At 44.9% G+C, this 27,344-nt stretch overlaps 1 long non-coding RNA gene across 1 annotated transcript in view; it reads right to left on the bottom strand.

Moving 5' to 3' along the window:
• LOC309970065 overlaps positions 1 to 27,344 on the bottom strand; it is a 56,351-nt gene that overhangs the window by 3,976 nt on the left and 25,031 nt on the right. The window lies entirely within an intron of this gene.

The raw sequence follows: 27,344 nt of genomic DNA, 5'->3' as shown, positions 1-27,344 counted from the left end.
GATGAACAGGATCTCACAGGTGATTCAAATACCCTGAGCCCCTGAAGATCTCAGAAGTTTGCCCACCTTTTGGTACCGAGAGGGACCCACAAAATACCTCCCTCTGTTCATACTAAAGGTTTCCACTAATGGAGATAAGAGTGGGCAACCCAAGGGCTGGGCCTCCCTGGATTCTTTCCTGATCTAGTCAGTACCGTCCCCCTCACCTTGGTCACTTTCTCTATCCATAAAAGAAAACCTACTTTTCAAAGAACTAAACCTCAAAAACATTTTAGCAGATCTATAGTCTGGTTGACATTGTAAAAGGTCAAAATTACAGGGAACCTTGCTATACCATTACTAAGAGATGCAAAGGGCTTTCTGAAAGGCTGGTTTTACCTCTAAGGTTGGTCTAGAACGCACGAAGAGCAGCTCAGGGTTAGAGGGAAAATGGAGACCATCTACAGGCTGCTAGCTTTTCCAGTCACCCATGGCCCATGGCGCTAACCAGTGGTCCTCAGTGAGGATCTCTGGATCCGCAGCATCAGCTGAGAATTTTCAGAAATGCAAATTTTTAAGGTGTGCTCCAGACCTTCTGAATTGGAAACTCTGGCGATGAGACCCAGGGGTGTCTGTTTTCACAAGCTCTCCAGTGATTCTGACGCACGCCCAAGCATCACCAGTAGTGAGCGATACCTGGGCCGCGGGCTAAGTCCCTGTGACCGCGGTGACTGCCGGTTGGCCATCTACTGATGTTCTCAGTTCGGTCAACTGTACCCAAGCTCCTCACTGGATGGCTCTGTCCCAGGATCCCCAGAGTGGGAGGAAGAAGCCAGCGGCCCAGAAACCATCTGAGACGTTCAACATGTTCTCGGGGTGACCTCGGGAGAAATGTTGGTATGATTCATCCCTCACCCCCTTTCCAGTTGCTGCTCATCTGTATAGTGTGGGGCAGGCACCATGGGATACTACACCTGCCCCCGGGACTTCCCCTCCGCATCACATTTCTTTCCTGGCCAAGCCCCACCCTCCCACACGGTAGCCTTCCTCTCCCCTGCTCTCTTTGCCTGAGGAGAAATCTCGAGCCAGCTGTCTACTGGCATTTCTCTCAAATAGGAGACTAGAAAATGTCTCCACCAGCTTGACCCTCCTGACTGCCACCCTGGGAGGAGAGGGGAGCAGAGCCCACTCTGCTTTGGGGCCCTGCTCACATCGACACCTGATGATGTTCAGGTGGGCAGCGCCAGCCAAAGGCTCACAGCCGGACAGGTAGGAGGCAACACATGACCAGGTCAAAAAAAAAAAAAGGTTAAAAAAAAGAGTTTGTTTATCATTTTAAAAAAACGAACCTCATACAGGAAGTATGAGAAGAAGAAGAAGAAAAACACAAACGCAGGCTATGACACTGAAAGTGGCACTGGATACAGACAAGATGAGGGCTCCTCAGTTTCCATTCCCACTTTGCAGGGGCTGTGGGAACAGGTAGCGTAGGGCACCAGGGGAGGGTGAGGACTTAAAACCCATGGGGACGCAACAAAGAAGGGGACCGTGAGTCACAAGGCACAGCCTTATCAGACACAGGGCAGTGTGCGTGGGGTAGGACGATGTCTCATCCAGGGCCCTCCCTGCAGGTGTGACTGTCCCAGCCAGACTTGGGGAAGAAGACACCTAAAATGGAAACTGCTCTCCGAGAGCATCCCACGCGCCGGCCTCTCCCACCCCACGTTCCACCCCTTGTGTGTTTCAGGTCAAGACACAGGAGTTACCAGATCATGATCACCTCCCCCCACGCCCTTTCCTAGCAGCAGTCAGCTAGGGAGACCCCACCATCCCAGGCCTTCCATCCAAGCTGGTGGCTGTGCAGACCTTCAGGACCACAAGCCCAAACTGGCCCGACGTGCTTTGGTCTGATGGGCACTGACACGAGGCCACCCAAGGCAGATAGGAGTCCAGTCAGATGCCTAACCCAGAGCCATCTGCCCCCGCTGAAATGTGGCTCAAATGGATTTTTTTGAAATGGGGGCATGGGATTCACAATGTCCACCCAAGAATTCAAATGAGGGAAAACAATGAGACTAAAGAACATTTCCTCTTTCACAGCACAAAACAGTAGGAGGATAGGAAATAGGAATCTTCCCTTCCCACCATAAAAAATAAATACGAATGTTCTAAAATGGGCCCACACTGAAAAGATACCAACGAAAGGACTCCAAGTCATGACTATCGCTGTCAAAGAAAGCCATTTAAAAAAGAAAGACAGAAAGAAAAAGAAAAAACTCTGCACACCAAAAAATCTCAAAATAGAACCAAAACCTGCAAATCATACTCAGGCGTCTATTATGAACCTATGTTTTAGCATGCTGTTGAAAAGGTTAATAATTTTCCTACCGAAACTGAATGTGGGTTGTGAAAGAACATTAAAATGAAGAAAATTTCCCCGTGGCTGCTACTTTATTATCACCAAAGCCATCAAGTTTCAGTTTGAGTTATTTGTATTTATTTGTGAAAACAAAGATTAGATAAGTAGAAACATAAACCTCATCCTAATTAATGCCCTGGAGTATCTGATTTTTAGAACAAAAAAAAAAAAGAACAACAAAAAAAAAGACCATGAGACACACACTCAAGGCATGAGAATTCAGAACAACAGAGGAGAGAGAGGATATCTCGTCCTATCACTTGAAAAAATGTATTGTCTCATGTAAAACATTAATATTTGTTTACAGTCTGTGACGACCACATGAGAGGCAATGTGTACTTTCAGTTGTTAAAACTTTTGTCCACTGTAGGCTCAGATAGGGAATTTTTTTTTTAAACTGCAAACTATCATTTTTGTTTTACACTTGCAAAAATGCAGTCACAGCCATGTATTTCCACGTTGGGTCCTGAAAAAAGGGAATTTACAGTGCTGCTTGAAAAGATCCAATTATGAGCTTCGAGACATTTACAAGCAGGTGGAGCCCGGATGAAACGTGGGGTTTAGGTGCAAAGCTGGATTTTAACTCAAATGTGTCTCAGATGCCAGGGGAGCAGCTTATTTTCTGAAGTTTTAAAAGAAATCCACTAGCTGAAATGGTTCATCAGAATGAGGGGTAAGCAAAAACCTCTCTCCACGTTCTGCCCGCACAACATAAACATCAGAATGAAAAAAAAAAAAACATGCAAAAAGCCCTGCAGTGGTCTCACATCAGCGAACAAACTGTTTTTCTACCTATTTTGTGTTGCTGGCTTTTGTTATCTGCCCAATCGGCAAACTGTGGCCAATTTTATCATGGTTGAAGCAGACATTTTGTTCCCAAACTGCTTTCAACATTTTAGCTACTAAATAGTTTATGAGTAATTGAAGAAGCCACAATACAAACAGAAAAGGTACCTAATCTTGCTAAATTAACCCCTTTTTCAGGCTACAATGACACACACACATAAAAGATTAAAAACAAGAATTCTAGCAAATTCAAATTCTGAAATAACCTAAGTAGAGTTTCCTGGAAACAAGAATAATTAATGATTAACCTACAGATTGGATTTTGAAACTAACTACATGACATTCCCTGATTCTGACCACATGACACCACGAAAGGTGCTTTTAATGATACAACATGGAATTTTTATTTTTCATCCACACACATCAAATGTTGTGTGAAAGTGAAGAGCAAACTTCTAAAGGAGTCAGTTGAATTATGCTAAAGGAAAAGAATCGGTTAAGCAGTTATTTACTACTGAAAATAAATGACACCCACGTAGTTCATCTTATATATTAATATTGAAACCAAATAGCAGTCTTCTACCACAAATCATTTCATTAAAAAAAATAATGAAACTAGTTAAAATGAAAACACAGGGTTTTATTTGATGAAACATTAAATATTCAGATCCAAAATGATAGAAAGCTGCCATGGCTTTTCAAAATTTGTTTGTGCTGAATGCCAACAACAAATTGAAGATTAAAAAAAGGATGAAAGAATCCTCGCTAAAAATCCAAGAATTAACTAATTGGAAGAAAAGCAGAATTTCAGACAGAAGACTTAAGAAAACTCTTCTCTGTTTGCAATCCTAGTTCATATTGGAAGGTACAGCATTATGTACATTTTTAGCCTTTTAAAATACCAGCATGCCCACACACTATCTCAGATTAAGCCAAGGAGAAAATGACACATTCTGAAACCATTTTCTAAAGCTCCTTTTCCTGATAACACTCAGGCACTCACAATCAATTTAATGAGTTTCTAAAAAGCCCAAACAACTCTCCATAAAGAGACAGAATTGTTCACAACAGCCTGCAGACATTTCTAGATTTTACAGGCAATACTAAGAGCATTAGTCCTTGCTATTTACACTCAGAAAAACTAAGCTGTTTTCAACATCTCTATCAGAAAGAAATACTACTCAGTGCTTTGGCTCATTCAATACAGGAACAATTTGAAAAACCCCAATAGATCCAGCCCAGCAGTCCCCTGATTTCAAACAATTTAAAAATTAGTTAATTCTGTCCCCTCCATGTTCTTTGCACAAATATATATTCTCCTAATCTATTCCTACTTGAAAATTCTTAAGGTAATAAAGAAAGTAAACACCCACAGAGGGTACGAAGTCATTTCTTCTGAAAGTGGATTTCTTCCTAAAATATAGGGCAGCCAAGTAAACACTGAAAAGCACTACAAACAAATAACACAACTCAGGATGAACACTGAGAACATGTACTGATGGACAGAAAACTCTGGAGGAATTTTCAATCCTTCAGAAGGAGGGACACACTTGTGGTGAATTTACAGCACTCTCTGGGACAGGATGGCAAGGCTTTTCGTAAACTTGAACTGAAGACAATATCAATGTAATCACATCTTCTGGTCAAGAGAATGTGTCAGGCTGCTCAACATCAGACATGTTTTAACATGTGGTTCAGAATTTACACACTTCTTGTTTTTTGATCCAGCTCTTTCAGTATTATGGGACTGATCTGACACTTTAGAGCAGGCAGCCTGACTTGTGTAAGACAACAGCGTTTAGGAACAAACCAAAAAACCTTGAATGAACCCTACAATGAAAGATGACAGGGAATAAAAAGTCTCTGGGAATCACCTGAATTTGTTACTTGAAGACATTTTCTGTATGAGTATCTCACCCTAGAATATCTGTCCTCACCCTTAACCAGCATAATCGAATATTCACATTCAGAAAACCCCTGACCTTAGCTAATGCTTGCCTCTTAAACCACATATATCCCCTTCCCCTGACATAAGACTTGGAAATGATTGTGATTTTAGTCATCTGGAAAGAGTGAAACATGACATGGTCCTCAAGCACTTTCTTCAGAACCGTTGTCATTTTAACTCTGTTTCACCACAAGTAAAAAGGCCGTGCTCACGGAACAAATTCAAGTTCCCCCTCAATTGTACCTATTACCTGGGAATTTCTTATGATCAGGGTAGCACAGGACAAAAGCTTTCAGTGAAGGAAGATTCAAAGCATTTTTTTAAAATTCCCAATTTTTTGGCAAGTAGAAAAATCCAAAGGTAAACTCTTCCATATTATAAATTAATGTTCTCAGCACAGCTACTTCACCTGCAACTAGCTAACTTATTCTTCCTTTTTTTTCACAAAATGCATGTGTTAACACCAAGGTTTTAAAATACCATTGTTACATTTAGAGCCATTCCTAAGTGTAAGTAAGGGTTTTCTCCCCCATTTATTAGATACACATTTTTACTGAGAGCCAATCCATTGTGTATGAAATGACACTATTTTGTTAGAGCAAATCTGGCTTTAAGGGTTAGGACAGGTTACACTGTAAAATTAAAATTAGAAAACCAAGCTTTTTTTTTTTTTTTTTTTTTTCTTTAAAGCAAGTAATAATTTTCCAGAATCTAGAAAAAACTGCAACTGGCAAAAAGAAAATAAAAAAGCCAGACAGACAAGAGTGAAAGAAAAGCTCAGAAACTCAGAATCCTTGCCCTGGAAACAAAGGTCTCTCACATTCCATTTTCTATTTTACACAAAGAAAAAACAGATAGCTCTCTAGTCCCCAGATGAAATATGTAACAAGTATAAGAAATGTGCAAGCTCACAAACACTAATATATCTAAGTGAACATAGGCATTGCATTTTTTCTTGTTAGTATGAATTCAACCTACTGTGTTGGTAAGTTGACAGAGATCAGACCCTGTAACTGCAGCATCAGAAATAGGACGATTTGTGTTGGAAACTCGAGTTTGAGCTAAATGATTCTCCTCTGACAGGGTCTGTTAGCACCATTAAAAAACATCGTGAACACCCCCTGGATCATGAATAGTATAGTATATTTTTGAGTCTAAAACTCTTCAATGATGTTGGCTTGAAAGCTGTTTAATTAGCTGTAAGATGCCAACCAATGTCTTTATCAAAGCCAGCTGAAAACAAAACTGAGAGAAACAGCTTGTGGTTTCACAAAAAATGTATTTACATGAAGTATATTTTAAAGGGAGTTCGATCATTAGGTACGATGTCATCTGGGCTGTGCGGTGCAGTTGACATTTAAAGATGTCAGAGGCTGTCAGATTTATCTCCAGTCTATACTTAGTTTAGAAGTAACCACTTCTGCTAGCAAATCTTGTTTTGTTGCTTTCCAGCCTCAAAATCTGCAAAGATTTAACTCTTATTTACAGAACACAAATCCTTTCCATGTCCTCTCACTTCCTTACCTAAGATCAACTAAAAAGAAAGTGGGGCCGTGGGTGACAAAGTGGAATCGAAGCCCGCTTTCACACCGAGTCACAGGGATGGGGACAGAGCAAGAAAACCACGGTGAACAGAGCACGGAGGGACAGAGTTATTACTGACAAGCATGATGTTTCCTGAAATAGAGAGGGGTCCAAACCTTTAGCCCACTACTTCCTGCTGCATGTCTTGGAAAAAACATTCTGATAAGACGGGGTGCCCTTCACTTAACACTTAACATTGTCCAAGATGAAGAAAACCCAGAGTGACACCAAAAGTTTTACCATGATGAAAGCTAGAGCCGTCTCAGTAAAAGTCCCATCAAAGGAGCAGCAAAAAGATCCAGAGAAACATCGGCCTTTAGGCATCTTCAAGCAGGAACATGGTTTGGTAGTTTTGTCAGACTGTTTAGTGACCGTAAATTCATGCTTTATATTTTATCAAGAGTTGGGTTAGTGAATCACCACCATTTAACTATCACAAGAAAGATGTTTGAAGAATGGATTAGTCACTCATTCACTCTTTTCCAAAGACCGCTTTTCATTTTGCCTAATTTGCTGAAAATGGAAATTAAGCTCTAAGACACATTCGGCTCAAGACAAGCTATAGCAGACCCAAGCGAGATCTGCAGCCAGCAGCACCCCTGAACCACAGAGCCTCATGCCTGGGACCACACAGATCTTTCAAACAGAAAGGGAAATGGTTGTTGATGTTATATGACCAACATGTACATTCAAATAAGAACACTGTTCCTTGGGACCCTTTGACCTTAATTCACATCATAGAGCTCAAGGGGTACCAGATCCAGGATATTAATGAAGGAGTTTGCATGCAGTTAGCAACAGAGTTTTTAAAGGGTTACGGAAAGAAGTGTTTTCTAAGACTGCCACTACCCATCAATTACTTTCCATAGTTTGTTTGAAAAAGGGCTTCTCCCCAAACCCAACTCTTTCACTGTTAATCATTTTGTTAAAAAAAAAAAAAAAGATGTAGCATAAAATGTGTCCATATAGGTTGCCGTTCAACCCCAGGAGAGCCAGGTCAGAGGAAATCCCCACCAGGGTTCTGACAAAGCCGCTAGAAAAGGAAGCAGTACAGGGGCCCAGGCAACAGGCAGAGGACAAAAATGGGTACGACTTATTATCTGCTCTGCAACTGCCTTGTTAGTGGGAAATAGCCATTTGATTTATTTTCTAAACTCAAAGGCAACTGGACTTCATTTACTAAGAGCTCTCTTCTTGCCTGCGCAGTGGCATTCGTCTGGGAAGTTGCAAAAACCAATGCCTAAGTACCAGGAAAGCTGGTGTCCAAGGAGGGTGGGAGAAAGGGGTTTCACTCTCCCCTAAACCCAGGGGGCTCTGCTTCTAGATTCTGAGAGGCTCCAATCTGCCCGGTCCTTTGAACACCAGACTGAGGTTCTGAGCCAGTGCACAGAGGTCCCAGGGACAGCGGATCAGCAAATTTGCTTGACGGATTGGTTTTAAGAAGGACAAATACAGAAGAAAAGAGTTATGAGATAGCACTGAAGCACTTCTGATGGAACGAATCCAGAGCGGCCATGCGAGCCTGCAAAATCCGATGTGAAATCTTCCAAATATTTCAGCACACCAGAGGGGTTCCCACATCGCCAGGACCCTTCCCACCTGCCTGTGGCCACGGGCATAGACAAGATGGCCGGGAGGTGACGCACTCTGCCCGGCGTGGCCCTCCCTCTGGGGCCGCCTTTGTCCTTGATGCTGTTCCCACTGTGTTTATTAGGTGACATTCTTGCAATACTTTCTGCTTTCTTTCCGCTGCTGCCTGTTGCTAGGGGATGAGCCCTAATCGCTTCAAGGGAACAGAAGCGGCCGCCACGAGCACTTGGCAATGTCTCCGTTTGGTGACAAGGTAGAAACAATCCTTGAGATCACCCTCATTTGCATGTTCCCTCCGAAGGATGGCAACATTTGCTCCACGCTGGAATGTGTGTTTTCTTCTTCTTAACGCTGGGTTTGGGATGGATCTCACGTCCTCACCGACTGTCTCTTCTTGTCACCAACCGTCCTGCCCCAGGTGGCGGCAGGCGATTAGAATAGCTTGGATGTGGATCACACTCCACTGTCTGCCTTTATTTGCTTTTTTCTTTTTTGTTCTTGGAGAGAAGCAAACCACATCGTCCAAGCGTTTAAAAACAAACCAAAGGAAACTCGGTTTCCAGGCTTTAAGTAGATGCTATTCACCCACAGTTTATTTCCAGAAATCACTTGGAAACCGTTGTCATTTTTCACTCAGATCCACTGAGAAGTCTAACACTGCAGTGGTGTCAATGATCTATATTTGCTTCTTGCCAGTGGGAAGCAAAGCCCAGTCTCCGTCTTCAAACCCAGACTCACCTTGACTCTCTGGACGTGGCTTCCCCAGCTCTCTCATGTGCCTTCCGTGGGCGTGGCCAGAGTCTGGCCCCTGCTGGTGGCCGTGACTCAGACGCTGGTGGAGATGGAGTGAGCCATTCTCTCTATAGACGCTACCACCCCTCATTTGAATGGAAGGGCAGATGTCACTTTGTGGTTTGATATGTACCGCCTGTTACCTCTCCCTGGGAGGATGGACCTTGTCACCGGGCAACATGTAGGCCTCATGCTTCAGGCTTCCTTCGAGCAGTTGGGTGACCAGGGTCAGGGCAGGCTCAGTCAGGCTCGCAGTGTGTCCCCTGCCAGCACGGGGTTTGGTCAGAGTTGGCCCTGGGCGAGAATCTGCTAACTGGGCCCATGAATGGCAGGTGGACGAGCTTGTCAGGTAGCACGAGCCCACTCGCTAGCTTGGGACTCACCGCAGGTCCAGGGTGGGCACAGATGGGTACCATGGGGTGACCAAGACTGACAGCTACCACTTGCTGAGGTCCTGTCCTAGGTGCATTGTGTAAATTACCGACTTTGCCCAAACTTCTGAGGCCGATACCCTTATTACCCTCATTTAGAGAGAAGGAAGCCACGGGGTCAGGGTAGGGGGTTTAACTGGCTGCAGATGACAGCAGTCGGAAAGGATGGCAGACGTCTGTTGGCCCCGCCCACGTCCTTGCCTTCTCACCAGGCCGCCTTCACCACTGTTTAAATCAGTGGCCACCACCCCACAGCCCGTGGAGCCCCTTCCACGGAGATTGCTGGTCCACAGATCCGTGTGTCTTGTGCACTGCGAGTTCTCCAGGACGGACCCCGTGGCTGGCTGACGCAGCCTCGCCAGCACCAAGCACCCTGGCTGGAGCACCCTGGACACCCCATTAGCGTTTAAGAAGTGGGTTGCCATCTCCTGCCCGTGGAGCCTTCCAAAGCCAAGAGGACAGTGTCTTCAGTACTGGGTGTTTGAGCTCATGCTAAGAGGAAGAAATCCGAGTAATAGGTTCATCCCTCCCGCCTGGAGAAGGTTCCTCACTCCCACCATGCACTTCGGTGAGCCTGGGTCTCCATCCTTTAGAGTCCCGTGGTCCCTGAGTGTCCCCCACAGGCCCTCCTCCACCATACCTGCACCAAGTCCTAACAAACACTACCGTCTGCCGTCCCCGCCCCCCTCTGCCCTTCCGTGGAAAGACTGAGGAGGTGGGCTGTGGTCATCCGCCCCTGGGCTCAGCCTCCCAGACCAGCGGTGAACACACACCTGGGGGAGGCTCGTGTGTTCGTGAAGCTCTCCAAGCAGGATTTCTGGTCTCTTTTCAGAGCAAACTTTGGGAGTTGGGAGGAGGGGAGGTGATGTCTGGAGATAAGACCGTCCCCACAGCTAGCAGATTCCAAGATTTCTCCCAGGGGAGCCCTTGGTGTCTGTTTCTCCTTAACCAGTTTCTTCTCCTGCTTGGCCCGCGGTACCACGTTGGAGAGCAGATGGCCGTGGTCACCGGGAAGGCCAGTGAGCCCCAGGTGGCACTCCATCTCGGACCACCCAGGGCACTGTGGCTTTTCTGTTCCTTCCCACTGTTGGTGCTCTGACCCATCTCGTTCCCGGGGTTCGGGGGGGAGCATGGGCCCCGTATGGCCAGCTTGGTGGGAGTGCAAACCTCTCTGAGTCTCTCCACAATTGGAAAAAAAATAATAAAATAGTTCTGCTTCTGTTATTTGCTGCTTCCCTTGGCCTTCTTCTCTTCCTGTACATTAATATATTAAGGGGTGGTTTCAGTGTTTAATTCTTGTCTTTTTTTCAAGCAAAAATACGAAAATAATTTTTCCTGTATTTTTTAAAGTAATTTATGTACATTGTTTTTTTTTTTAAAAAAAAGTGAATAAAAAAGAGAACACGAGGGCTTCCCTGGTGGCGCAGTGGCTGAGAGCCCACCTGCCGATGCAGGGGACGCGGGTTCGTGCCCCGGTCCGGGAAGATCCCACGTGCCGCGGAGTGGCTGGGCCCGTGAGCCATGGCCGCTGAGCCCGCGCGTCCGGAGCCTGTGCTCCGCAGCGATAGAGGCCACAGCAGTGAGAGGCCCGCGTACCTCAAAAAAAAAAAAGAAAAGACGAGGGGCTGGGAAAAAAAGCAAGAGGACAAAGAGAGGAGGAAGAGGAGACGTTTGGGAAGAAAAGAAGGAGGGAGGGAGGGAGGGATGGAGGAGAAATCCACACAGACACCGGGGTTCCTCCCGAGAGAACCTGATGGAAGACGGGGCCTCCTTTCTGATTCAGATACTTATTCCATGCAGTTTTTAAAAAGTAATTGTAGAAATTAAAGGGGAAAGGAGCTTCGGTCACAGAATCACTATTCTGTGGAGCACGACCCTTTCACGTTGAGAAGAGGCACTCTTCCCCTGTGATGAAAATATGACTTTGCCTACCTAGCAGTGTGACAGGACTATTTGAAAAGCAGGTCAGTACATGAAGCCAGGAAGAATTATCTCAAGACTGTCAACATGACACTGGAAACCCCTGCTATGGGACTAAATCTCCTTGCCTGCAGGGGGAAAACAAATCCAGCCAGACCACTCGGGGAGGCAACGGGACATTTCTAGTCAATTTTAATAAACTATGTTTTCATGGAAAATGTTCCGATATGAATGAGAATTCTGCAATGTATTTGGAAAGTCCAAAGACGTAATAAAAGAAAAGGTACACCCATTATGGTCATCCATGTCCTTCCCTGTTGTGGCCTCATAACACTAACTCACAGTGATAAAGAGGCTGTCAGAGGCACTCCAGCGGCCACATTTGGGACGCTAGGTGTTATGGGGACAAAAAGCTCAGTTTTCGGCAGCTCCTGATTCAGGGGCAGAACTGCAGGTGTAGACCTGGCTTCCCTGATGTCCTTTCGCTTGGTGGTGGTGGTGGGGGGGGGGTCTGTAAAAAGCCACACTGTCCCTTGGGCCCTTACCTGGCCCAGTGCCCTGCCAGCACACACCTTATTTGCTAGTTCGTCCTGTTCATCAGCTTTCCCTTCTAACCTTCTTGGCAATGTCACCAGAACCAGTCTCCCTGTTTTTTCTGATAAGCCCATTTCACACTCTGACGGACACACCCCTGTTGGGAAGTTAATTTCTAATATTAAATTCCAGGACGTCCCTCCTTTGTTTCACCCCATTACTCTGGTCACCCTTCCTACCATGCTAAACACTGCTTTTATCTCCTGGGCATCAGTCACCTTCACGATGGTGAGTTCTATTCCTTTTCCCGCCCGAGCTCCCTTCAGGCAAGATCAACGCATTTAATTGTCAAGAGACTTGGATCACCAGGCTGTCCGCGGTGACCTCCTTTCTACCACAGATGATCCCAACTGAACGTGTGTGGTCCGCTTCTGAAGGAGCTCAGACCCAGGGAAACACTCATCAGATTAGGAGAAATATATTTTCGCCTAAGATTCCCAGTGAGCTGAATTACAAAACTAACCACAGGAAACAGCCCGGAACAACCCTGATGTTGAAGGTGATATATCTGGCTCCACGTTGGGACGGCGTGGGTTGGTCACTTATAAAATCCCCCAGAAGTGCTGTCATTTGTGCAAGATTTTTCTGAATGGCATCTCCATGGGCAATGGATGGGACGAAACGATCCTTTTCTCCAGCAAGACGTATTTTAGAAAGCGAAAGGCAAAATGGCTTTTTAGTTGTAGTGCTGCCTCACTTGGAAAGAAAAAGTATGTCATGCTCTTGTTTCACTGACATGCCTGTCTCACACATCAAGCATTTGTGGTCCTTCGCTCGGGCAGTTCCTTCATCTCACTGCAGCCTCTACCCAGAATTATTAATGCTGACATTGGGCACAAATGTGTTAGAATAAAACCTTGCACGGGCACAGTGTTTACCCTCAGGAAGTAGGCAAGTCGTCTACAAGTGGGACTATAGCTTGTGTGAAATTGAACATAATTCGTGTTAATTCCAATGAAGTGGAATTTTTTTAGTCAAACGGGGCTCAAGAACTTGTTTGATGAAAGGGGCTATACACTGGAGTAAAAAATAAAGGCATATCATAGAAGAGGCTTGAGAGATTGTATTCCAACGCCACAGAGTGGTTATTGAAATTTGTTTCATGAGGGTTTAGCTCCCGAGCTGATTTAAACCACACTACAAACATCACATGGATAAGTCTCGCATATATACTTCCCTTGGTAAGATGGTACACTTGAGAAAAGTAGATGTAAACTATATATGAATTAAGGTTTGAAAGCAGAGATAGAACCCATCAAATCCAAAACTCACATCGAGGGACAGGTGTCTTGCACTCTGGGAGAGGCAGTGGGCTGCAAACTGCCCCTATAGGAGCCACTTTGGTTTCAAACACGATTTTCCCATGAAATAAAAACCTGTCACGGGGCTGGGGAATCAATCAGCCTCTGGTCTGGGAGCCTTCCCTTAGTGACGCACCCAGCTAACGCATGGACCATCTGGATTAGAGGCTGCAGGATTAAAAGGTCCTAGCTGCAGGGCTTTATCACAAAGCTAATCTAACCAATGGCACGGTTACTCCCAATGAGAAGGAATGGCCATTCTGGGGAGCGGCAGACAAGTGTCGTCTAAGAGTCCTGGACTGGTCTCCCGTCATCACTCAGGAGTGAGAACAGGCTTCCTCCCGGGCCTCAGATCTCAGATCTGTAAAACCAGACGTCTGGACTCAGTGGTGGCGATTGAGATTTTTTTCCCCCTATGAGTCCTTGCAAATCACATCTAGCATCTAACTTTATTACACATAGTGATTCAGATGCCTTATTTCCATGCATGTGGTTTTTTTTTTACTGTGGCAAAATATACATAACATAAAATTTACCATTTTAACTATTTTTAAGCTTAAAATTTAGTAGCAAAAAGCACATTCACAATGTTGTACAACTATTACCACTATCCATGTCCAGAAATTTGCATCATCTCAAACAGAAATCTGGTAACAAGAACTCTCCATTCCTCCTTTTCCCCAGTCCCTGGTAACCCCTCTTCTACTTTCTTTCTCTTTGGATTTCACAGCCCTGGGCATCTCATGTAAGGACAATCATACAATATTTTCATATTCCCGAACCTTCTCAGCATGGTGAGGATTAAATAGGGTTATGGTTTATTTGGTCCACTGTCCTTTTGCTTTCCTGCTACATGTAAGTTACATTAAAACAGAGTGGCCTCCTTTAGGGCCACTGGTGTGAGAAGTTTTTTCACAGATTTGAAAAATGGATGTGAGACCAGACATCTAATTGCATAGAAAGCCTACATGCCGGGAGAGGATCCAGTGATAAATACCGCTGTTTTGGTTTGGTAAAAGACACGCTTTAAAAACTGCTATTTTAAAAGTCATTTCAGAAGTAAAATTAGCCAGGCTGCTATCTCATACCCATCATGAGTCCTCTGTACGCGAGCTCGCTCTCACCACTGAGTAAACTTTTGAGAACGAACAGGAAACTCATCATGGATCCCAACAGAAAATACAGTGAGTAATTCCCCTGAAGAAGGGACGGCTGAGGTTGATGATTTAGTGGTTAAAAAATTAAAAAGAACCAACAAAAAAAAAAAAAAAAAAAAAAAAGAGGAGGGGGGAGAGAAAAAGAAAAAGGTTTTCTTGCTGCTAGGAAAGGCAAGTTTTATTTTTCAAATTCATCTGTTAACATCAAAAGTTATGGAAAAGGCCAGCACGTGTCATTCATTTTGTACATGGAACCACATGCATCTTGCTAATTTTTTTGACTGTGTACTACAAGATGAGCTGCAGCATCACAGAAAACTTAATTGCATAGGCAAGCAAATATGAAATACTAATTTAATAGGTAAGCAATTATGAAATATTTATGCCATGCAATGTGGGTGAATTTGGAGATTAAAAATCACTGACCCGGTATGTGAATTACTGATTAAAGAGCACTGTTTACTATATCATAACAACAGCAAAATATGTGAATGATCCTATGACAGTTCTAATTTGAAATATAATTCTAAATCATATTTACCTTAGATCTAAAAAGGCCTGATGTGTAAAAACTATTAAGGCTTACCAGAGGAAAAAAAAAAGAAAGCTAAATGCTCCATTTTAATTCAGAGCTGAGCAGATATCAACTTGTTTCCATTTCTGAACCCTCTCCTGTTGGGATTATTATAATGTCCTTTTTGATATTGAAAAGAAATGGAGGGGAATCAATTAATATTATTTTTCTCTTTAAAAAGGACTCAGATCATTGGTATATATACATTAGCTACATAAAATATACAATGTATAAATATATATGAAATATTACAATAAGCAAGAAGATTTATTAACAGGTTTCCTAAGAAAAAGAGGAAAATCTTCTAGAAGAGCAAATTCCTGATTTGGCACAATTAATTGTAGGCTCTTTGAATTATCTGGAGGGAGAGGCTACAGAGAGTATATATTTACATATATTTATAGAAGAGAATGGATCTTTCAGACCAATGACCAAACATTAAAGCTCTCAAATGACACCACTGAGGTCCTCTACTGTTTCCTTCTTTTGGACAAAATCTAATTTCCAGTCATATGCTGTTTGCTGCAAAGGCAGGCCAATTAATGGGCCAAGTTAGCAGCCCGGCCACACCAGAGCCAGACTCTTAAGACCAAGTCTGCTCACACCATAGGGTTTTGAAATCATCAAGTCACCAGACCACACACCAGGCAAGGAGAGATCACTTCACAAAAAGAAAATAACTATGTTTAAAACGAAAGCATTATCGACTTTGGTCTTAAGCTGGTAAAATGACCTTGGGGAAATTTCAAAGCGAAACAGATCAAATTCATTTTCAATCCCTCCTTAACTATAAATTGTCAAAAATAAAAACGGGCTGATCAGGCTCAGGGCACCAATGTTTAAAAACGACTCAGACAGCCTAGGTCATGGAAATTCCTGCAATTTCATAACAGGGCCCTTACAAACTGGTGTTCAGTCGGATTGCATTTTAGGGTAATAAATTGTCCAAACTTTCAAATGGCAGAATCCAAGGGTGGGTGACCTTCACAGGACTCTGGGGTGGGTATTTTATTTCACACACATCCCACTACCGCCAAATACTGTGACAGAGTGGGGACGAACATGCTTCAGAAATACCTCTCGCTCACACATGACTGCTAGTCAACTCGCATTTGACTGTGGAAGCCACAGAGGGGGAAAGAGGTCTAAACCCGCCACAGGGGGAGGTAGAGTGGTTCTGTTCTGGAAGCCTTGGCATCTGTGGGTGAGCAGACTATTTTCTAATGAGTAAGACTGAAATCAGTGAAAATGCTCAGCGTTACAGAGAAAAATTACTTATCTGCTCTCTAACCTCTAAGCCCAGCCATCTAAGAAAAGACTCAGCAATTCAGGGGCTATAATATACTAAAGCAACCCGATGCTTCTTGCAGAATATCTTCACCTGACTCGACTTTTGGACTTAACGCCAATCATTTATTCTCACAGACGTGGCAGGGCTCTGGTCCAGGAAGCATTTAGATGCTCCATTGCCGGAACGTTCTATTTACTGACAGGGGCTAACTTAGGTGGATACAGTTCTTGACTCTGGACAGAAAATAAAATGGTAAAAGGAGTCATGAGACTGCCGGATACCTATGTACTCAACCTAAAACGTGCAACATCTTAGGGAAACCCACGGCTCACCTTTTCCAGAAACAGTGACCACTGCCCTCTGAAAGCGGACTGGCTGATCCTGTCAAAATGAGGCTTCTTTGCCCTAAAAAGACCCTGAAAGGTCCTTCAAACACCAAGTTCCACATGGAGACATTTGTCTCCCCGGAACCTTTCCCCAGAACCTGAGGGGATGCCACACACTTATACACATCCTACTTCTTCCCCAAAGAGGGCTAAGCCCAGAAGAGACCTCATGGGATTTCTAATTGGTGAAATCCTACGGCCCCAGAGGTTTGCTTTTCTCCAGGTTCAGGGTGACAGAGAAGGGATTTATTTACTCTCTCCCATTTTTTGACTTTCACAGCAACAAGAGCTTGTTTGAATGGCATCGAGGCTCCGGACCGAGGGATCCCTGGGGCAGGGTCTGGGCAGTTGGCACTCTCCCTCTTACCTCTGCCTATGTTCATGTTCCTGTGACGGCATCTCTATCTTTTCCTTCTAGTTTTTAACATTGAGTTTCACTTAGTACTAAGTGCAAAAACAAGCAAGACAGAAGGGCAGGTTCAGGACAGGCAGCTGTCTGGGTGGCGCAGGCGTCAGCCACGGGCCCAGGCTTGACCAGAGCAGGCACTGGGGAGGTTAGATGAGACCCAGGTGGCTATGGATGAAAAGCCCGGGTGATGGTGGAAGGGGATCCCCTGGGTGCCTCTGGGGAGGGGCGGGGACCCTGGGCACACTTGGGACAGAGCCTGGCCTGCCCCCTCCCTAGCATCCCCTTCCTGCAGCTCTGCCCCCCTCTTTCCTGCCTGACATCCCCAGCTATGGGACATCCAGGGAGGTGACACCATCTTGGGGGAAAAAGGTAAAAAGCTAGAGGGTCTAAAACTCCAGGCCTGGTTCCGCAAGCCCTCACACAGACCGGGGAAGCCCTGGAAGGCATAGAAACCCCACAAGTGCAGGGTTAGAAGAACGGAGGTGGCATTACCCTGTGACCGATAACTGTCCCACAAGAATCGGCACATCCCCGCACCTCCCCTGTCTAGCTTCTGCTTGTCCCAGGGGCCGGAGCTCCCAGACCCCAGTTCACACAGGCCAGGACTCACTGAGGGGCAGAGTGCCTGGGGAGGTGAGGGTTACTTTCAGAAGTATCCATTCTTGCCCATCACCTCATCATAGATCATGAAACGAACTACTGCTGTGATTATTCAAGTCACCCTTTCAGCAAAGGAAAACAAGATTCAGATTCTCTTAACCACTTGTTCCAAATGGCAGCAGCCCACGGTTGTAGCCAATGAACTGTCTTAAAGATAAATAAAAGTCGCACATTCCTGTTAAATTGTTTGCTCCTGGTTCTTTAACACACACACACACACACACACACACACACACTCACAGACACACACACACAAATGAGCCTTCAGGGGAAATGAAAAAGTCTTGTGAACTCAGAATGAGGAGTAAAGAAGAAAAATATTTTTTTCCATAGGAATGGCCTTACTTTCACATCCTTAAAATTCTACAACTTGGTTCAGGGCCAATAAAGAGGAAACCACTGGGAAGTCTGAGCAGCCCCCAGGGTCCCGGAGGCTGAGGCTTCACGTGGGAAGCAGGCAGCTGCAGAGCGGGGCGGCTCCAGCAGCCCGACTGGTTCATTTCTTTTTTAACATCACCACCTACAGGGGCTGCTTTGAATAGGATGGTCTGGGATGGCCCGTAATAAGCCTCGTAAGAAAAACAACGCTCAGAACAATTGCACCACATTTTTTTCAACTTCCTGTTTATTAGTATTTTATCTAAGAGCAGAACAAAAGTCTGTATAAATGGGGGGAAAGAAAACAAAAGCGCTCACTCTAACATCTTACCACACACACACACACACACACACACACACACACACCATCTTTTCCAAGGCTGTTACATTTGGATTTTTTTCATGGAACCCACTTCAGGGCTTCAGATGTCTTTTGTGGCAGAGGTTAAGATGAAATAACTAGAATGCATCATCCTATAAAAGTTGTATGTTATTAAAAATATTTAAGTGGGCTTGTTTTCCGTACATCTGGATGACGGCATTCATTTCAATGCTGGAAGAGGTCACACGTTATCAGTAAGATTTTGCATTTTGCCAGACAGACCCATGAAGACAAGGGAAATACAAATGCCACCCATAACATCTGTTGCAAAGCTGGGTTGTGTAAGAGAAGGATGAAGATGCGGGATCAAGGTGAAGGGTGTCCACTGCAGTTCCCAGGCTCAGAGGTGGACAAAAGGCTGAGACACCTGTATTTCTCCTCATAGAAACAGGGCCCCTGAGAGGGTCATTCCAGCTAAGACATGAGGTGATTACTGAATTATCAGTGACTTTTGTGAACTCTGTCTTTCTTCCTTAATCTGACTACCATGTCATTCTTTGGGCTCCTACCCTGCCCACATTTTACACAAGATTCAGGGCCAGTGAGATTGAGGGAATAGAGAATAAATGGCCACAGAACTTAAAACATTGACCTGGTGGCCACATTTTCTCTTCAAAATGGCCTGGAGTGTACAGTCTATCTTTGTGGACACATGTTCATCAAAGGCCTCGGCCCAGTTCCATGCAACCCTTCTCTGAACAGTTCTAAGATCATGTCTTCTCTTCTCAAGAAGGACACCTGAGAATTTGGAATCATCAACTCAAGAAATTGCTTAGGTTATTTTCTGTGCCCCAGTAATCCGGAATTTTATATATTATCTCCATATCTTATTCTCTTATAACATTAGCATGCCTAGCCTTGCCTAGGTATTTCTGATACCAAATTACCTTGTTCACATGAAAATGAGAAGGAATAAATAAGAAGAGGTCTTCTGTTGTACGGGGTAACAAGAAACATATCTGCAGATAGGGAAGGCATAAATCAAAGCTGAAATGTGAACTTAGCCCTGGTCAAGACCATTTTAACTAATCAGAAACAGACTGCAAATGCTCTTGCAGAACACATAAGTGTCTTTCTAAATGGCTGAAAATGAAGTGAGGTCTAAAAGTGAACTGAACAATCACAATAAACAATGAAGTTCACCAAATAATACAGCAGCCATCATTTGCTTGCTGGTTGTAATCATTGAGAACTCACTGAATATGCCTTGAACTTGGATGACAAAGAAATAGGAGGTTGTTTTGTTCTGCTAAGTGGCCTTGATCGACCTCTCAGTGGTCAAAACCGAGAAAAGGGATTCTTATTAGAGAGAACATCTCTGCAGCATTTGACTGGCAAAACAGATGGACCTTTAGGTGACAGTTTCTGCTAAGGAAGGACTTGCTCCTTGGGCATAAGAGAAGACAAAACATTTTATCAACATCAGAGAGCATTTTGGAAGCAAATCATCCTAGCTAAACGACACACAGAGAAAGTCGGAAAGACAAAAGGCCTGTGTTTGCTTCACAGAAAGAAAGTGTGGTTGCATGAAACAAGGAATCCTTCTCAAACACAAAAGACAATGCTTTGGGCCAATACGGAAGGAGCTAGACACTTGGCACCAGGAGCTGGGGTTGCTGGGAGGGAGGTGGAAGAAACGACAGACAAGATCTAAATAGAGACTATCCTGCCACCAGCTGCACGCCAGGCTTAAGAATAATAGACATAATACTCAATTTGTAAGGGGCTACCTTGTAAGATACTGAGGTCCCTCTTCCAGCCAACCTACAAAAGGGATAGCTAGTGTGACAAGTAAGGGACGGATGGCTACTTGGACGTCAAGACATGGCTCCTTCGCAACACCACGAAGCATACATTTAGTGAGTCACCTGTGTCGGTGAGTAAAATCTAGTGGACACCTGTGGTTTGCTGCCTTAGTGATCCATTCTCAGTCTTCGTAACTCCATTGCCCAGGCAGAGGAGTGAAGGTAAGGCAGGTAAATCAATGAGTACATCACAGTCCTTCACCCTCTGTGATTGGCTCAGGGATAGGCACATGACCTCAGCTGGTCCAATCAGAGTGAGTTTCAGCACTTCTGCGGGGAATGCTGGAACAAAAGGTCTTTGCTGCTGGATTTGGACCCAGAGGACGAGTGGCAGCCACTTGAGGCCCTTAAAGTTGGGTCTGTTTGAGAAGGGAGTCAACACGTTAGAGACAGAACCAGGAGGAGAAAAAAGTTGAAATGTCTTGACTTCACTTGAGAGGTATCTGTGCGAATCCTATTCCGAGATTGCTTACTGACATGAGATGGTAAGTTCTAGAATTTGTTTAAGCCAGTTCGAGTTGCATTTTCTGTCACTCTTAACCTGGAAAGATTCTTAATTAAATCCGGAAGCCTCTGCAATGATATACTCTCCATTCCTGAAGGAAAGGGTCTACAAGTGTGGATTCCTCTTTTATCCCTAAAGTATTTGACGTTACTGAACGGTCCATCCCCTTTAACTAAAGACACAGAAATGTATGCCGAAAGATACAATCAAATTCAACAGAAAACAGTTCTCTTAGTCCCTCCTAGTCTTAGCACGATGAGAAAGCGTACTCCCAGAGATGTTACCCCAGGCTTCCCAGGTGGGTCCCTCTGAGAGTCCCTTAGAACTGTACAATCATAAAGAAAGTTAAAAATAGAAGTTAAAACATACAGAAAATAATAGAAAGTCAGATGAAACTGCTGAAACAGAGAAGAGTAAGTCAGACAAAGGACTACATGATATAATCATTAGACTTCCTTCTACTTTCAACATTATTTCTCATCCAGCCGCCATCTTATAAAACTCCAATTCCCCCTGCCCCAGGAATTCTATTTTCTTTGGGGCTCAACAGTCTTTGCTATGGAATCTGACCAAGTAGGTTAGCATAATTCTTGAAGAGCTTAAAATATAAAAGCTCTTGATTTTCATTTTATGATAAATAACGCTCATAGGTTTCTTGGCCTTACGGGTTTCAGAATAGCTCTGTATAATAGGGCTTTTAAAAGGTGTTCACACATTGTAAACTTTGAAATAATAAGAAATATGGATTCAACTTTGATCAAAGTGCACTCTTAAAAAATAATCTCGATACCATAAGTTTTGCTTTGCTTTGTAGGAATAACTCTAATCGTAAGGGCATCTGCTGAGATTTGACATTTGATCTGCCCTAATCTTTCACTCATTCATCACTGTGCAGCCCTGAGTACAAATAAAGAGCAATAGGATATTGAACTAGAGTTTAATGTGTAACCAAGATCCACTGAAGCAAGAACCAGGGAAGGAACCCCAGCCAGCCTCCCGCTGGCAGTGGCCGAAAGGCCAAAGAGAGCTGGTGGCACTGAAGCGCTAGTGGCCAAGTCAGCCCGGGAGCCCATCAGGCTGCCCGTGGGCCTCACCCTTCATGGCCTCTTTGGTCTACGAATGGATTCTGGTCATGGATGCCCCGATTCACCCTCTGTTCGCTTTCCAGGGCTGGCTATCCGGGATGCCACACCCCTTAGGTGAAAGCATCTGTCTGGCACTGGGAATACACCAGGTCCCCCTAAAATCTCACCTGCCCTGTGGAACTCCAGGGGTGTGGATTCTCAATTCCTTGGAGGCCGGCTTGTTCGCTCTCATTATATAGGTGAGGAAGCTGGTCTCTGTGCAGTCAGATCAGAGCCTTTGTGGGCCTGTCTCCAGGTAGAATTGCAATTTCTTGGTCCCTCAGAGGTTCTCATCTGTCCCTCCAGGAGAGAACACTGACATACAGGGAAGGAAGGAGCCCCCTTCATTTCGTCATCTCCCATCAGTTATCCACTAGCCCTTTGTCAAGCTTTCTTATGGTTCCCAGGCCTGGTTCCTCTCACTGGCTCAGAAGTCTAGAGCTTCACCATACCAGTCTTCCTAAAACATTGCTTTGGCCATGGAATTCCCCTGCTCTAGGACCTACTGTGCTCCCTATTGCCTCCAACACTGAATTTAAATTCTCTGCCCAGGTTAAGAAAGACCTCTACGGTTTGCTTCTCCTCTAGCTATGCAACAGTTTCCTCCCCGCATCCATCTCGCCACGGGTTTATTCAACAAAAACACATCAGTCTGCTCAGGCTGCCACAACAAAGCACCACACACTGCGGGGCTTAAATGACAGGAGTTGATTTTCTCAAAATTCTGGAGCCCAGAAGTCTGAGATCAAGGTGTTAGCAAGCTCAGTTTCTTCTGAGGACTCTCCGCTTGGCCTACAGGTGGCTGCCTTCTCGCTGTGTCCTCACATGGTCTTCCCTTTACATGCGTCCGTGCCCCAATCTCCCCTTCTTATAAGGACACCGGTCATATTGGATTAACGTCCACCCAAATGACTTCATTTTGTCTTAATTACCTCTTTGAAGACCTATCTCCAAATCCCACCACATTCTAAGGTAGTGGGGGTTTTGGGGCTTCAACATAAGAACCCACAACAGGCATCAACAAATACCATGGGATGGAGAGGGGCGGACAAAGATGGGGAAAACACGGTCCCTGCTGTCAGGCAGATACATTCCCACTGCTCACGCAGGAGGACGCTGGGCTTTCTCCGAGCTCACAGCGGTGCTGGATTCTCAGCACCTCCCCCTGAGGTACCATCACCCTCCTGCCTGAACTGGCACGTGAGCTGCCCCAAGAGGATCTCATGCAAGGCTGGCCATGGTGGGCGCCAAACAAATATTTAGTTTTCTAACTAGAAGCCACCGAAGGGCAGGAGGGCCATCAGGCTTCTCCAGAGCCTGGCTTGGCATCTTTCAGGTGCGTATCACCTACATCAGAACATTTCAAAGTCGATTTTTCTCATGACTTACTGGGAGACTTTCTAGTAAGTCTAATACTAGACTTCAATAAGTGAGATCCGCAGTCAGCATATCTTGATGAAATATTCTCTTTAGTGTTGTAGTTTTACTCACTTTATGCCCTGAATGACGTGTATGAGAAGTAACATCTTGCTCTGGGGGGCAGGAATGTCATCCTCACCAACATTTAACCACATGGCCGGGGCGTGAGATCGAAGAAGACGAAGGGTAACCAGGGTCCTTTAAAATGTGATGTATCTTTAGGTGCAAACAAATGGCCTTGTGACACTTTCCTTCTACCGTCATTAGCAGGAGAAGCCACCTTATGTATTTATCCAACACAGGTGTCCCAACCCTTCCTGGTTGAGCTAAACATCAACGCTTCTTTGAACACACCCTGGACGCCCACAGACAGAAGCCTCAGCGTTCTTCTCTGTGCTCCCAGAGGGCTTCGTTCATAGTGTGGTTTAGTGCCACGGCAGTTGAGAATATATGCACTCTGGGATCCAACTGTCTGGCTTCAAATCCAGGCCCTGCCACCTAACCTGCTGTGTGACCCTGGACAAGTTACTTAACCTCTCTGTGCCTCAATTGCCTCATCTATAAAATGGGGATCATAATAGGACCACTCTCTTGGACTGTGTGAGGAGGAAGTGAGATCATTCACAAGTTGAACCTGGTCCAGAGCCTGGCACACATTTGCCCCCTGGGAAACAAGAATGTTGATATCACATTATCTTTCACAACCGTCTGCCCTTCTAAACTGTGATCTTCCTAAGGACAAAAGCACTATTTCCTTAGGGGGCCTTGGTGCCTGGGACCTAATATCATTTATGTAATAATGTGTGGAAATAAACACGTGTCATAACCCAATCCTAGGTTTAAAACTGTTTTTTCCTCCTTCTTCCAAAATGTAACAAGAAAAGTAACACAGCCCAGTTAAAATGTTTAGGTGAATTAAATAAAGGTCCCCCGCTCCTGTCTTTTGGCTGCAATCGCAGCTTTTCAGTGCAAACACTCCACGAAGGCCTAATAAAATCATACATGTGTAAATTATCTTCTTTTCAGTGTTCCATAAAATAAATACTTTTAAATTAAGAAGTTGATGGTGAGAAGTTATACCCATGATGGAAGAATGAAAAGTAGTTCCGTGATGTTAAGCCTGAGGCCAAATGAACAATAATCAAAGTTTATAAGTGAAAATTCCTAGAGAACATTTTGCCGCTCATCTCCTGAGCCTCTGTCATCACCCCTCACACACATTATGCTACTAGTTCTATTTTTATAAGCTGGTAATTTTTTTTTTTAATGATAGGCGTTTAGGCATATAAAAGAATGTTTATCATATACATTAAAAGAGCCCCGGGGCTTCCCTGGTGGCGCAGTGGTTGAGAGTCCGCCTGCCGATGCAGGGGACACGGGTTTGTGCCCCGGTGCGGGAGGATCCCACGTGCCGCGGAGCGGCTGGGCCCGTGAGCCATGGCCGCTGAGCCTGCGCGTCCGGACCCTGTGCTCCGCAACGGGAGAGGCCGCAACAGTGAGAGGCCCACATGCTACAAAAAAAAGAGCCCCTATGTCATAGACTACATAAATGCCAGAGCCATTAGTCTCTCAGTTATTTACAATGGCTGCCATGCAGGTGGACTTCAGAGGGCCTGAGAACATTAGTGGGGCTGAGACCTCCAGGGTGGGACCACTCGTCCAGGAGACCGTCTCCCCACTGTTGACGAGCAAGGGTATCGGCCAACTGCTGGCTGAAGACAGAACAAAAAGAAACACGGCTACCATAAGGCCCCTATTCTCACAACTCCTATAAGGAGTATATATTTTACAGCGGAAAATCTAGTACCGAGAACAAACCCGTCTTGTATGAAAAACACTCTGGTGCTAACTCCCCAACTGCCCCAAATTCACCCTGCTGCTTGGAGACATTAGCTAGGCAAAAACGACAGAACATGTAAGATCATATAATTTTCAAACTACTACAAACCCAAACTGCTTTGCAGTACATCAGGGGTACAGATCGAGTAGGTGAAAGATGCCGTCCCAGGGAGCTGCCTTTATGACACCCCGAGGGTTGAACTGTTCTCGATGAAATAGGCGGCCATGGGCTGCCCGAATCCTCTGGTTTCAGGCTCTGTAACACTCAAGCCGACTGAGAAACTGACTCTCAGGGCGGGGAAGAAGTAATTCTTTAAAAATGTGATCTATCCCCATTTTTCAAGACTTGCCCTGTCACACAAGATGAGACGTTCACACACGCCTCAGGAGAAAAGGAGGAGTGTTTCTTCACGGGTGAGACCAGGGAGCGCACAGCCGGCCCAGATCCAGGTGTTGATTCTGGTTTCACACTTGGTTCCCCAGCCCCCAGCGCCCGGCCATCCCTCTGTCTCCGGGGTTGGCTGCAGAGCATCATGTGTCGGCGGGGGCGGTCGTGGGCGACGGCGCTGACGTTAGGAAACAGGGCTCCACCTACACAGCCCGGGTTTCAGTTTCCCCCTGCAGCAAACACCATTATGCAAATGATTTCCCCGCCCACCTCACCCCCTCCCGGTCTTACATATTCATTCTTCACTCTGAAGTGAACGTACGTATTTTAAAATGCCCAGGTGCAATTCTGAAACAAGATTCTCCTTTTCCCGAAGGGCAATCGCGAATATAAAGTAATGAATTAGGAGCAGTGGCAGGAAGAAAGCCCTGAGGCTAAGAGCACACTTCTCACAGAAATGGACGTTGAAAGGCGTGTGCCAGGAATTACACAAATCCGAAGAAAGAGACAACTGGAGGTGTGTTCTGACTCCTTCTAGAATCCTGGGGTCTCCTGGGGTTTAGGAAGACAAATGTCTAATTCACATGCAAGTCACGTTCTCGAAACTGGGAAGTACAGTCATTTTTGTCTGCATTGTGTGTGATTTTATTTGCAGTTTAACTCAAGTGATATAATTTAAGGTAACATCCATGCTGACAAAAAAAAAAAAAAAAAAATTCCCAAGCAGAAACGGTGCAGATAAAATCTGGGGATGGAGCGGGGATGGGCAGAAAGGCGTGCCCTCCAGCACTTTTATGCTAAATAAATCATTTAGGGGTATTTTAATACAAGTTTGGGACCGGAATGATTCTTTTAAGTTGTAATCCTTATCGCTTCATTTATGAGATTCACATAATCTTGGTGAGTGATTTAGGATTTTTTTTTTTTTTTAATGTCAAGCAGATGCGCTGGAGGAACCATTTGCTGGACAGTCATTTCTGTTTCCCTCAAAGGGATGCTTCCTCGCTCCCACTTACACGCGGTTTCATTTTCAAGGTGCATTTGCAGGGTTTGTGTGAAGCTCCAGCTGCAGTGAAGTGACTGATGACTCTGTAAATTATCCTGAGTGCAAAGGAAATCTAGTTCATTTATAAAAAGCTTTGAAGTAATTATAAACTCCACTGCAGGTGGGAAACTTTTATAAGACAAAAACTACCGAAGCACAGACGCTTCTCGGAAAGCCCCAAGTAGTAAAGAAATCCTCTAGTGACCTGTCACTCAGTTGAAAGCTGATGCACATTGAGGGTGTTGCCCTGCAGCCCTCACGGTGAGCCCCATCCAATGTAAGGCGAGACAAAGCCCACCCTTCCCTGCAAGGGATTCTGAGCAAACTTAGAGGCTGTTTCTGCCTCCGTGGAAGAAGGTCCCGGGCACAAGGCCAGGTTGAGGAAGAGCTGTAACTGCACAGGTGGAGTCCTCCTGGGCTGTTCACTGATTCCCCACCCGCCACTGGCCTGAGCAGTATCCCTACATTGGGTGGGACCCATGAGATGGGCTCTGTCTCCAGTTAGAGTTCATAAAACCAAGACTTTGGAGACGTTAACTTGCCCGAGATTCTGGAAAAGCTAGAAGTCAAGGCATTTGCTTTTGCCCAACACACACTATTCCATCTGAGGGGGAAAAAACAACCAAATGTACAAATTC

The sequence above is a fragment of the Leucopleurus acutus genome (genome assembly GCF_964270905.1).
Source record: "Leucopleurus acutus genome assembly, chromosome: 12".
NCBI classification, from domain to species: Eukaryota; Metazoa; Chordata; class Mammalia; order Artiodactyla; family Delphinidae; genus Leucopleurus; species Leucopleurus acutus.
The sequence above is the reverse complement of the archived record's forward strand: the minus strand, read 5'-3'. Positions and strand labels throughout refer to the sequence as shown.